Below are 13,470 nucleotides of genomic sequence, written 5' to 3' on the forward strand. Positions count from 1 at the left end.
AGCTAATTTTTGTAATTTTAGTGGAGACGGAGTTTCACCGTGTTGGACAGGCTGCTCTCGAACTCCTGGCCTCAAGTGATCCCCCGGCTCAGCCTCCCAAAGTGTTGGGATTATAGACGTGAGTCCCTGCGCCCAGTCGGTTCTTGGATTTTTAGTTGCTCTGGTTTATATCTGGTTGACTTTGATAAGGCTCCTTATAGAAGGATACGACCTGTAAACCAAAGCATCTGGATTATTGCGAAAATAAAATTCAGGTAAGAGCCAGATGTTGGCTGATAAAGGGAGTGCCAGGAACCCTCCAGCTCTAGAGATTGTGCCAGAGCCTCAGGGATCACCGGCCAAGCTGGGACTGCACCCTGCTGCTCAGTCTTCTCTTGTCGCCCTGGGAGAGGGAGATGGTGGGATTGGGCCAGGGGCCGGGGGTTAGGGGACAGCGCCACAACAATGCTCTTCAAAATCAAACCTGCGAGAAAGCAATGTTTACTTTGGTTTTTCATTTCGCGTATTCATGTTTCCATCTTTTGCTTTTGGTCCACTTTTGCTCTCCTTTCTGCACTTGTCACCGGCATCTGGTCACTCCTGGCCTACTGCATTCCTACTCTTTCTCGTCCCAGTTCAAGCGTGTTCCCCAACCAGCCTGCCCCTTGCATCTCTGCCAAGACATTGTTTCTCACGCACCTGAGAAGGTGTTTTACGTGCCTGAACACACTAAGGGTCAGATGGACTCCAGGGTCTCAGCCAGCCAACCCTAACTTCCCAGGCTGCATGTAAAGCCGTTGTGTAGAGTCTTTTCTGGAAGTAGAGCCTCTTCTCCACTAAGTTATTTTTTCTTTTTAACTTAGGCCTTGCCCACGAGATACTTGGTATTCTTCCAGCTTTTATTTTATCTGCCCAAAGTATCAACTTTGATCAGCATCAGCATGACTTCAAAGTCTTTGTCAAGAAACAGACACTGGCGTTGGATGAGGCATGGGAAAGATGAAGAGAGTTGGCTGAGAAGGACGTCGTCCCCAGCCCTGTTCTTAAGGCTGTTTCTTTAGGGGGCCGGGAGGTGCAGAGCTGAACGCCTCCTGCATGAGGTTTCACCCACCCACAACTGCATCAGGACTCTGCTTGCAAAACGACGATCACTTCCTCGGTTATCAGTCTGGAAGCTGCATCCATAAAGAACAGGAGGCTGTTTGTTTTTGCTCGTGCATTCATTCCTTCGTTCATTCGGCATTCCTTGGAGTGCAGCCAGCAGCCATGGGGCGCAGAGGCAGTCTGTTCTGGGCCACACCTGAGAAGAGCTGCAATCCTTACCTCTTGTTGGAGGCTTTAGGCCCCACCTCGTGTCCTCCTGACCCACCTTTCTGCCTCAGCCCTGCTCTGTCACCTGGCGGTGCACAGGAAGGACCTGGCAGCCCTGTGCCTACGCTCTTGCCCCGGGTTTCCCTACTGCCCCTGCATGGGGCTGGCGTCACCATGCTGGGGGACAGGTAGATCTTGAAATGATGAAACATTAATTCCCTGGGGCCAACCTTGACCAGTGGGTGACAAGAGATGGAGGACGAAGGACAAACACTTGCCGCTTGTATCTCCCTTCTCAGAGGCTTCCCTGTGGGTCTCCAGGGTCCCCAGCAGGAGGCAGCGAATCCCCACTGCCCACAGCCTAGTAATCCAGTGCGGGTTCCCTTCTTCCCTGTTTTCCTCCTCCCAGTCCGGACCCGTTCCTGGAATCACTTCCCAGAACTCACCACTAGGCCACAAGCTCTTGTTATTGGAGGAAAGTAGCTAAGGCAGCCACAGGAAGCTCACAGTGCAGGGAGATGGAGTCAGGCACCCAGGAACCATCTCAACTCACGTGGTGAGGGCCACGAGGCATTTCCCAGAGTCTGTGGCACGAAGAAAGCCAGCCCGGTCCCCTGGGGCAGGTCGGGGGAAGGTTGAATTGAATCTTGAAGAGGAAGTGGGGAAGGGCGGGACAAACACTCTAGACTGCAGGTGCAGTGAGTTCAAAGGCCAGGAAACGTGAGGAGGCCGGGCTCCGAGGAGACTGGGCCCTGTGCTTCTGGTAGATCTGCCGGATATCCAGCGTGTTTGATCGGACCCGGTTGAGATGAGTTTGGAACTGAAGGCATTTCCTGGTCAAAGTGCAAAGTGACCTTGGAGAGAATTCAGTTTTACTCAGAGCAGATGAGGAACCCCCACCCTGGGATCAAGTGAGGAAGAACTGCCATCAAGTTTGTGTGTCCCCTACAGCCTCGCTATTCCAGTGTGTGGGCCAGGACAGCAGCTTCCACACCACCTGGGAGCGTGTTGGAAATGCAGAGTGTCAGGCTCTGCCCTGGATCTGTGGGACCAAACCCTGCATTCTCGTTAAGAGCCCAGGGTGTTTGAATGCACATTAAAATTTGGGAAGTCCTGTCCTAGGGCACTTTGCAGAGGATGCTTTTGACTGGGCTTGGGGCAGGGCAGCAGAGTTCTGTAAGGGAAGGGTCTTTGGCGAGAGAGGAGAGGAAGGACTCACAGCATCTGCTGGGAACTGGGGAGGGTAAGGCAGGGGGAGGAGCCAGGAGACACTGCCAGGTCTCATCCGTGGGTGGGGGGTGACGTGCTTCGTGGAAATGCAGGCCGGGCAGGGGGGAAAGGGGAGGGGGCGATGGGCTCTGCCTGGGGCTGCCCCATCTGAGGTGTCCATGGAGATAGGAAACCAGAGACGTTCACTGGGAGTGATGTTAGTGAATCCTTGCTTCCTTGAGTCTTCACTATTTTCCAAATCTTTACAAACCATCTGCTTAATGATTAGGTCTAGAATGTTCTTAGGGATCACTGTCATCATTACCAGACTGAAATTTCTGGAGTCATCTTGTAGACAATTGGGATATTTATGTTTTCCCCTTTCATTTGCAATTCATATTAAGGTCCCTGCATGGGGTCCCAGTAAATAACACCCCTCTTCCTCACCTGGGTGCTGGAGACGTTAGATATTAGATAAGTTGAATAAGCTGAGTGAAGTCATGAGTACCCAGGGAGTGAACAGTCGCTATTTGTCCTGTGAAGGTAAGTCGAGGATGCGGCCTGAGATCTCCTGGTAAAGTTGGGTTGTGAATTGGGTAGATCTAGAAACTCAAGCACTGGCAGGGCTGATGGGGCTGACGAGCTTTCTGCAGGCAGCAGATTCCTAACCATGCTCATCAAATATTCTTCCAGAATTTGCCAATCCAAGAGCCACACCCGCTCCCCAGGAGCCTGGTAGCCCAGGGTCACTGGAGGCCAGGAGATGGGTGATTAGAGCCCCTGTCCCGAGGAGACATGGGGCTGGGGGATGCTTTTCCACGACTCACCTGACCTCTAGGGGAAGGTCGGCTGTGTGGTGGGAAAGCTTGCCACACCTGCAAGCTCTGGCAGCATTTCCTGCAGGTCCACCTGGGCCCAAAGGCCTGGCCCTAGCAGCGTCTGAAGGCATCCCAGTTCTCTAGTCTCTGTCCCGCTCTGGTCCCTGCAGACTGATTTTACCTTGTGCACCGCTGTCTTTAGTGAGGAGATTAGGAGCAAAGTCAGAATGGAGGATGGAAGCCTGAGCTCTGAGGATGGCTGCCTCCAAGCTCCTGACCCTGAGGAGACACATGTGCTGTGTGCTGGGCACGGGACAGTCCTGGTCGCTTCCAGCTGGTCCTAGGATCTTAGACAAGTCTCCATCATCCTGGAGCCCTGTGGGGCCCTCCTGAGGCAATGGGGGCCCAGCTGCCCTTGGGACTGCTCCAGCCGCTGCTCTGCAGGGTCCTGTCCTCTGCTTCTCTCAGGCCAGCGTGGGCAGCGCCTGCCAAGCCCTGCGGCTCTCGGCCACCTCCCAGCTAGGAACATGTGCTTGGGCCTCCACCTGTTGATTTTTAAAAAATTATTACTATTATTATTTTCTTTTTCTTCCTTTTTTTTTTTGAGACGGAGTCTCGCTCTGTTGCCCAGGTTGGAGTGCAGTGGCACGATCTCAGCTCACTGCAAGCTCCGCCTCCTGGGTTCACGCCATTCTCCAGCCTCAGCCTCCCAAGTAGCTGGGACTACAGACATCCCCCACCACACCCGGCTAGTTTCTTGTATTTTCAGTAGAGACGGGGTTTCACCGTGTTAGCCAGGATGGTCTCGATCTCCTGACCTCGTGATCTGCCCGCCTCAGCCTCCCAAAGTGCTGGGATTACAGGCCTGAGCCACCGCGCCCAGCCGTAAAATTATTATTTTTTTAAAGCAGTTTCTGAAATCCTTGAAAAGCCAACTTTCTCATGTGAAGAAACACAGTGAATGTTATGGAACTCCTCACATCTGATGAGGCCGTTTGTAACTTGACCAGTGTTTTTCAAATTTGCCTAAGAATAACCAAGGTGTTGGTTAAAAATGGAGAGCAGTTCCCAGTCTCTCCTTGCAGGGGACAGTGAATCATTTAACACGGCTGCTCAGAGCGGGTCTGCTTCCAGCAGCCTGGGCTTGGCCTGGGCACTTGTTAGAAATGCAGGCTCCTGGGCCCCGGCCAGGCCTGGGAAAGCAGAACTGCCCTGTAGCAAGCTCCCGGGGGTTCCATTCACTTGGAAGTTTAAGAACAGGCCTTGATTGATCAGCGGTTCTCAATCTTGGCTGTATATTAAAATTTATTGGAAACATCCAAAGAGTTAACAAAATTTTCTCATGCCTGGGGCTCACCCTGAGAAATTCTGGTTGGTCCGCAATGAGGCTGGGCACACAAATACCCTATATTTACTTTTAAGGTATTTTATTTAAGTATAATATACGTGAAGAAATGGGCACATATCATGTGCTCAGCTCAGTGAGTTTTCCCCAGTCAAACCTGTGTAGCCAGATCAGGAATGGGAAGGTGACCAGCACCCAGGACCCCTATACTGCCTCCAGTCGAGACCCCTGGCCCCCACCAAAGATAACCAGGCATTGACTCCTTATGGCATATGTGTTTTTGACTGTTTTTGTTCTTTACACAACAGAATCACACAGTCAACAGTCTTCTGTGGCGGTCTTTTGCTCACTAGGTGTGGGATACAGCATGTGACTGCGGCTTATCCACCCTCCCTGCCGAGCAGAAGTCGTTGTGTGAACACACCTCTCTATCCCTCTGTTCTGCTGTTGATGGGCACTGGATGGCTGGTACCGTGGGGCTATTATGAACATGGCGACTTGTGTCTCAACAGCTCCCCTAGTGACTTTATGTAGAGCCAGCTTTGCCACCACACCTGCTGGACACAACCTTTACCTTTGTGGTGACCTGAGGCCCTTTCCCGTCAGCTCCACGTTCAGAGACCACCGAGTCACTGCGGCAGCTACTGCTTTATCTTTGTGTCCTGCCATCCAAGAATGACAAATGGCCACATCCAGAAGCCCCTGCATTCTTCCAGGACAGCGGGAGCTGTGGGGTATTTGAAGTTCTGCCTCACTTTCTTTCAGTCACACTCAAGAGATCTGAAGAACACTGCCTTATGCGCTGGCCCAAGAGTCGCCAGGCATCTGGTCAGGGAATGGACTGTGGTGGGATACCCTGCCCAGGCTCCCTGCTTCCAGGAGGCTGATGCTTCCAAACAGAGATGGGTGAGGGGAGTGAGGTACCTGTCTGGGTGTAAAATGGAAGAGGATGCCAGAAACTCAGTAATCAAGATAAATATTTTAATGTAATATTAGAAAAAATCAAAATTAATGCAAAACATCCATTATGAACAAAAAAACTCCATCATTTTAACTAAAGACTAGATCTTTAGTTAAAATGGATCACAGGCAAAAGGAAAGATGTACACCCCTATATGTATGTTTTATATTTTGAATGGTTTTGTTTTTTTCTAGAACATTAAAGAAGTTGAAAAATCTTGAAAAATGGAAAAGTAGGTAACATTGTCATAAAATTGTTTCAAGTTTAAATATTTTACTAACACTATAAACAAATTTATTATAATTTTGCTTTTCTGGCTTTAATGGAAACAAACTCATCAATGGCATTTTCAACACCTACTTCTTTGCGTATCTCATCTTCTTTTCTCTTTTTCTTTTTTCTTTTTTTCTTTTCTTTTTTTTTTTTTTTTTAGATGAGGCCTCATTCTGTCACTCAGACTGGAGTCCAATGGCGTGATCTCGGCTCACTGCAACCTCTGCCTCCTGGGTTCAAGCGATTCTCCTGCCTCAGCCTCCTGAGTAGCTGGGATTAAAGATGTGCGCCACCACACCAGACTAATTTTTGTATTTTTAGTAGAGACAGGGTTTCACCATATTGGCCAGGCAGGTCTTGAACTCCTGACTTCAGGTGATCTACCTGCCTCAGCCTCCCAAAGTGCTGGGATTACAGGCGTGAAATAAACCCAGCCACACTTACCTCATTTTCAATTCAGAGAGCTGCTATATTTGATAATTTCTCCTGACCAAGTGATGATCTCAAATCCTTTTAAGTTCATATATTATTTTCAATATTAAAAACATTAAATATGAAGTATTTTAATAGCATTAAAAATTGAAGTGTCACTTGATTAAGAGATATTACAAGTGGCTATCTCATTAACATTAACTATTATCAAATATTAATATTAAATAATACTAAATATTTACAGTTTTACTAACATTAAAATGATTTAACACTGGGAGGCTGGGGCAAGAGGGTCACTTGAGCCCAAGAGTTCAAGGCTGAAATGCAGTAAGACTGCACCAGTGACTAGCCATTGCACTCCAGCTCAGGTGACATGGCGAGACCCTGTCTCCAAAAATAAATAAATAAATAAAATAATTTAAAATTTGTCACTTCATTGCCTGGGGTCCTATTGCCTGGAGAACTATTGGTTTATATATTTTATCTACTGTTTTAATTGTTTTAGGTACGAAGGCATATGCAGTCTTTGTTACTCTATCTTGGTCAGAGCAGAAATCCCCCATAACTCCGAACTTTTCCTTCACATTTTCAATCCTGTCTCGGCTTATTCTGTGTAATTTTTTTCCTGATATATCTGCCTCTTCATTAGTTCTCTGCAGTCATATGCAATCTATTCTTTAACTCATTCATTGAGATTTTTTACTTAAAACCTCTTTTCTTTTGTTCAATTTGTTCCTTTCTCGAATCTGCCTGTTCAGTACTGATAATGTCCAATTACTTGTCATCTTACTGTTTCACGTTTCATTTATTTAAACATTTCATAAGTATATGCTGTGTACCCGGCACATGCCAGCAGTCTCTGGTGGTCTAGTTCTGTTGCTGGTTGTTTCTGCTGACTCTCACTCGAGGGGTTGCTTGCCTGCTCATGTGTTGAGTGTGAGCCGTTGCCTTGATCTGCTGGAATCATGAAAGTCTAAATTTGTAGTGCTTTCACAAATACAATTGTTGTTGAATTCACTGCAAGCCACTGGTGTCATGGACTTGAAACCATGAGTTGGGGAACCCCAAGACCAACCCTGGGTTCATGGATTGGCTAGGAGGACCCACAGGACTTGGTAGAGAGTTGCACTGATGGGTGTGACTGATTTCAGTAAAAGGACACAAGGCAAAATCAGCAAAGGAAAAGAAAGGCATGAAATCTGAAAGAAACCAGGAGTAAGCTTCCAAGAGCCCTCTCATAGTGAAGTCACACAGGATGCATTTAATTCCTTCAGGAACTACTTGTGGCAACTTGAATGAGACGTTGCCCCCAGGGAAGCTCATGAGAGATTTGGTGCCAGGGTCATTACTGGGGGCTAGTCATGTAGGTGTCTCCTGCCCAGGATGCATCAACATTCCAGACTCTTGAAAAGTGGCTGTTGAGCATGAAGTGTATGGTTTGCACACGTTTAGGTGCAGTAAGCCACTGGGTTTATCAGGGATGGTGAGAACCTCCCAAAATCCAAGTTCCTAGATGCTAGGCCAGACTTAACCTTGCCTCCTTTCCCAGGAGAGCTGTGGTTACTCTTCTCTGTACACCTTGTCAGTCCCCACCCACCCTGCAGGGTCCCGATTCAGTGTGGGAGTCACAGGGTCAACTCTCCTACTTTGTTAGTGTGCCTGGACAGAGACACTAGGAGTGTCCACCATTAGGTCACTGAGCTCTGCCTAGCTCATGAGTTTTGTTGGCTTCTTGGAGGTAAGTTGAGGAAGGGCTTGGAAAACTCCCTACAAAGTCTGGCATTCATCAAAAAGTGTGTCTTATCAAGAATCTAAGTGCTCCTCAGAGCACCTAATTCATCCTGAGTCAGCTATAAAAGCCCCCCCTTTTTTTTAGAGGATTAAAAAAGTGTCAATAAGAATTCATAGTCACAGTTATCCAGGCTAAAAAATAAACACGAATGTTGGGAGGTTGTCATCCACTGGACAACTTTTCCAACAGAAACATTAGAACCCCAAGTTTCCATTTATCTGTATTAGAATCTGTTTCTCCCTGCTTGGCTGCATGCCTGCTTCATTTCTTCCTTTAATCAGGGCCAACTTATTCATTAGGCACAGTAGACAAAGTGCTTAGAGCCCCTTATATTTTAGGGAAATATAAATTTTTTTTAATGGACCACAACAATGTTTGAGTTTATTTTAAAATCAGAAGGAAAAAAATGAGTTGTTAGGGTTGAAGAAAAGTTTATTTTTAATAGAGCCTGAATTATATTTGCCCTTATATCAATGTAGTTGCAAGATACAATTTTGTGTATATTTTGTGGAGGAAATGTGTCCCCAAAGTGTCCAGGGCCCACAAAAGTTATGCTGCGATCCTGCCTTCAAGGTATTAAAAAAAAAAAAAAACTAAAACCACTTACTGGGGACATAATATGCTCCTAGGCTTGTGTCCTAGCATTGGCAATGGAAATACAGTTATTCCAAAAGCAGAACTAACAGATTCCAAATTGTATAAATTTTAATATTTTTCCTGAGCTCTGGTAACTCTTCAACTATAACTCTTTGGATCATCAAGTAAATTTGCAGCAAAAGAGCTTTAGCTCCTCAATTGTTGGTAGCCTTTTCTTAGTGACAGGCTAGAGATTTTTCCAAACTATTCACTCTGACAAATCAGGAAAAGCTCCCACTCAAGGTTTCTAAAATAATATGGCTGTGTAGGGGCTGGACATGAAGGCTAACACTTCTTAGAGGCCCAACAGCAGTTGATGTAAATCATTTTATTTAAAGGGCTAGTAGGTTATTTTGTACTTAATGCTTTTACCTAACAAAAACTCAGACAGACATGTTATTTTTATAACACCAAACTTATACATTATTCAGTAATCTATCTTTGGTCTTTGGTTTTGTGAACAGAAACTGGCTCTTTTGTTCCATGAACTCCACTTGGAAACCTAACTTTCAGGCCCGTGAAAACCTACTTTTAAATAATAATGAGGACCCTCAGAACAAAATCTCTGCTTCCTTACACACCAATTTCTGTTTCAAGTGGTAGAAATTAAGATTGCATCCTGACTTCCTGATGTCTTTATCACGATAGAAAAGATCTAGTGTTTCTGCCATTTTAACTACGTATCATCTGTCACCAAAAACACTGAGAACCCAAAGCAATGGCTCTTCCTCCAGCCAGCAAGCTGGACACCACCCCAGCCTGGTTTTGCAGAGTCCATCCTTGCCACCCAGGTCATCTGAAGACCTGGCCAAGGGAAAGGGCTGTCTAATGGCAGATGGTGACTCATTAACAGCTTATAAAATCCACACACTGGATTGTGACCAAGGTTTTTCACTGTGAATGAATAAAATAGGCAGATTTACTGTGAAGCTGAAGCTCCAGGTGCCTCAGCTGTCAGGACATTTCCAGGTCATAAATATCTCATTATTTTATAATTTGTAATATTTTATGGCTTTGTAAAACTGTGACCATGCTTATACCAAACAGGAGAGAGATGCCTGTCTCTTTCCATCCTGATCTTCTCTCCCATAATTCCTTTCATGATGGTTGCTGCTGAAGTGACCATAGGCTTTTTCAGACCTGACTAAAGGCTCCAGAGCTGAGGAGGAGATAAAGTTAGTCTGAATTTAGTGAGACGTGTGTAATTTTTTTTGTTAAGTTTGAGAAAATCTCTACTGAGTTCTTTCGTAAATGAGCTGCTTAGAATTTGGGAGAATTTTCCACTGGCAAACTTTTGGCATAGCATCCCCAGACATACAGGGCTAGGTGCTTTAGACCATATTTGCTAACTTATCCATAACAAAGTAACAAGTTCAGTTCCACTTCTGGGCAAGATGAAATCATAGAGACTTGATTTTCCATCTTGCATGAAATGACTAAATTGCAGACAAAGCATATGAAAGAGTGATTTTCAAAACATTGAACATAAGGCAACAAACAACAGTGATCACTGGGAGATGAGAAAGAGATGAGATAAAGCAGCAGTGTTCCTGAGTTGAGGAGATGGAGCTGGGAGCCCAGGGTGGGAAAGGCGGCTAGGGCTCTAAGCACAGTGTGCTGGAGAAGAGAAAGTCTGAGAACGAGCAAGCGAGTGAGCGAGCGCACGAATGAATAAGAACTAACTCTGGAGGTCTGCAGAGAGGTCCCTTGACTCTTCAACATGTAAGGAAACATCTTGAAGCTGGTCAAAAAAAAAAAAAAAAAAAAAAAATCAAAGAAAAAAAACTCAACAAAACACATAAGCATTAGAAGGAACAATCCCTGGAGTTCATACAGTGCTTGAAGTAATTCAAGGGCATTGAGTACAGGGGGTGTACTTGCCTCAGTAATGGAACAAAATCAGCCCTCATCTAAATTCTGCTCTGATCCCATTTAATACCATTTAAAAGCAAAACCTGGATAAAATGGTTTCCAAGTAAGTTAATTACATCCCCCCAATAAAGCTCCAGAATATTTCTAGAAATACAAAAATAACCAGCACCATGGGGTAAAGTTCACAATGTCTGCAATTCAACAAAACATTACCAGACACGCCAAGAGGAAACAAAAAGTCACCCATAATGAGGAGAAAAATACATCAATTTAAAACAAACCCAGAAATGGAGTAGATGATAGAATTAGTAGACAAGGACATTATAAAGGTGTTCTAACTGTATCCCATATGTTAAAGAAGCCAGAGGAAAGATGGAATGTGTTAAGTAGAGACGTAGAATATATACAAAAGATTCAAATCAAACTTCTAGAGATGAAAACTACACGTCTGAAATGAAAAATACACCAGATGGGGTTAGTGGCAGATTAGACATTGCAGAAGGTTAGTGAACTAGAAGACATAACAATAAACTCTCCAAAATGAAACATAGAGAGAAAAAAGAGAACAATGCAACAGAACAATAGTGATTTCTGAGACAATTTCAAATGGCCTAATATAAGGTTATGCATCATAATCAAATTGCAATAAAACTGGTAATAAAGAGAACTTTAAAAAGCAGCCAGAGTAAAAAAGACACACTGTATACAGAGGAACAAAGGTAAGGACAGTAGGATTTCTCACTGGAAATAAGCTAGAAACAGGGAGTAACGCATTTTAAGCACCACAAGAAAAAAAAAAGCTATCTAGAATTCCATGCCCATCAAAAATAGCTTTCAAGGTTGGCAAAATAAATATTTTTTAGATATACACGAGCTGAAAGAATTCAACATCAGTAGACCTACACTGAAAGAAATGTTAATGTCTTTTGAGCAGAAGTAAAACGGTATCATAGGAAACTTGAATCTGCAGGCAAAATAATGAGTACCAGAAATGGAAACTTAAATAGGTAACTATAAAGACTTTTTTTTTTATTAATTAAATATCTTTAAAAGACAATTGGCTATTTAAAGCAAAAATAATAACGATGTATTTTGGAGCTTATTACATATGCAAAAATAAAATGGCTGGTTTCAGGGCTCTGGCAGGGAAAGAGGGAGATGAGTCTGGAACGTCTTGTTGTAGCAGAAATTAAGAAAAAATCTCAAGCTCTTTGAGCATTTTTCTTACTTTGCCGAGAGGACATGTCAAACTTTGCCGAGAGGACATGTCAAAGCTTGCAGCAGCCTGGTTTGAAATTCCTACTACTAAATTTAGGAAAATTTGAACATCAAAAAAAAAAATGAAAAAGGTGGGAACTGATTAGAAACCAATGAACAGAATAGGAATCTATGAATCCACAACACATATACATGTAAATGAGTAAGTTAATGGGACTTACAGAATTTTTTTTTTCTTGCAGTAGAAAGCCCACAAATAAATGAAGAGGGAATGATGGCACGAGAAAACCTCCATTTGGCAACAACTGCAAAAATAAATTAATTCAGGCAAGGAACATCAAGAGATGCTAAAGTTAGCGGGTAGAACTGAGATGAGGAGAACTTTACATAGTCTCAAAATATCTCCCCACGAAATACTTATTAACTACAAATGGGGGCAAACATAGTGAAGTTGGCAGAAGTCCACCTTAGTCAAAGGATTAAAATGAATGTCATCAGCAACAGGGCATACAGGCATCAGATGCCATCCATAGGTTGAAATGAAGAGAATACAGATTCTGCATATTTTGACCGCAAAATGCATAGTGATGGTTCAGCCACGAGAAAGCATGGGACAAACTCCAATTAAGCAACACTCTACAAAATGACTGGTTCACAGTCTTCCAAATGATCAAGGCCATAAAAGCCAGAGAGAGAATAAGGAATATTCCAGACTGCAGGAGACTGGGATACCTGAGAATGGGGAATCGGAGTAAAAAGTTAAGAAAAACAAGTCTGTTAATGGTTTACAAATACCACCACATGCCTGTACAGTGCTTCACACACAATAAGCACTCAGAATTAGTTACTATTCCTTTTCTTAGGTTTACTGATGAGTTTGTTAGGCAACTGTCCACACTCGGGTGTCCTAAGGGGGGACCTTGGCAGTGCCAGTGATGCACATGGATTGTCACACATCCAAAACAATCATGGCAGCACAGAGCGCCTGGGATTCATAAAGTTCCAGGAACTTGTCAATCTAACACCAGCCATTCGAACATTTTCATTTTCCCTTGAGCATACTGAGGATCATATGAAAATTAAAATACGCTATGGGTCTCTCACTGTGTAGGTGAATCAAACTCTGGAGACTATTTGCAGAGATCTTCACTAACTTTCCCGTATCAGCTAAAAACAAATTGGTTGACTGCTGCCTTGGACAAAATTTCTTTGCTGTATTTGTTTATCAAATACTTAATAGGCACCTTCCCTTTGCCAGGTCCTGGAAACGCAAGGAATAGGGTCCCTCCTAGTCTAGCAGGATAAACCACATGCGGATGAAATAGAAAGTAGCAAGTCAAATGACAGGCTGATATCAGGGTGTTATGGGCAACACTTAGGAGGAGCAACTGCTGTGGGCTGGGGTGAAGAGCACCTGGAAAGGGGCCAGGAAGTATTTTCTGGAGGAAATGATGCCAACCACAAGGGGGTTTTAAGACACTGCACAAAAGGCAGACTTGCATTATCATGAGGGGGATGAACTGACCAAGGACTCTCCTGTGGAGGACACGGACTGATGATCAATAGCATGATACCCAAATTAATGCTGCAGCAGTGTTTCCCTGTGCTGCATTTGTAAAGTGCC

This window comes from Macaca nemestrina, chromosome 4 (assembly GCF_043159975.1).
Source record: "Macaca nemestrina isolate mMacNem1 chromosome 4, mMacNem.hap1, whole genome shotgun sequence".
Lineage (NCBI taxonomy): Eukaryota > Metazoa > Chordata > Mammalia > Primates > Cercopithecidae > Macaca > Macaca nemestrina.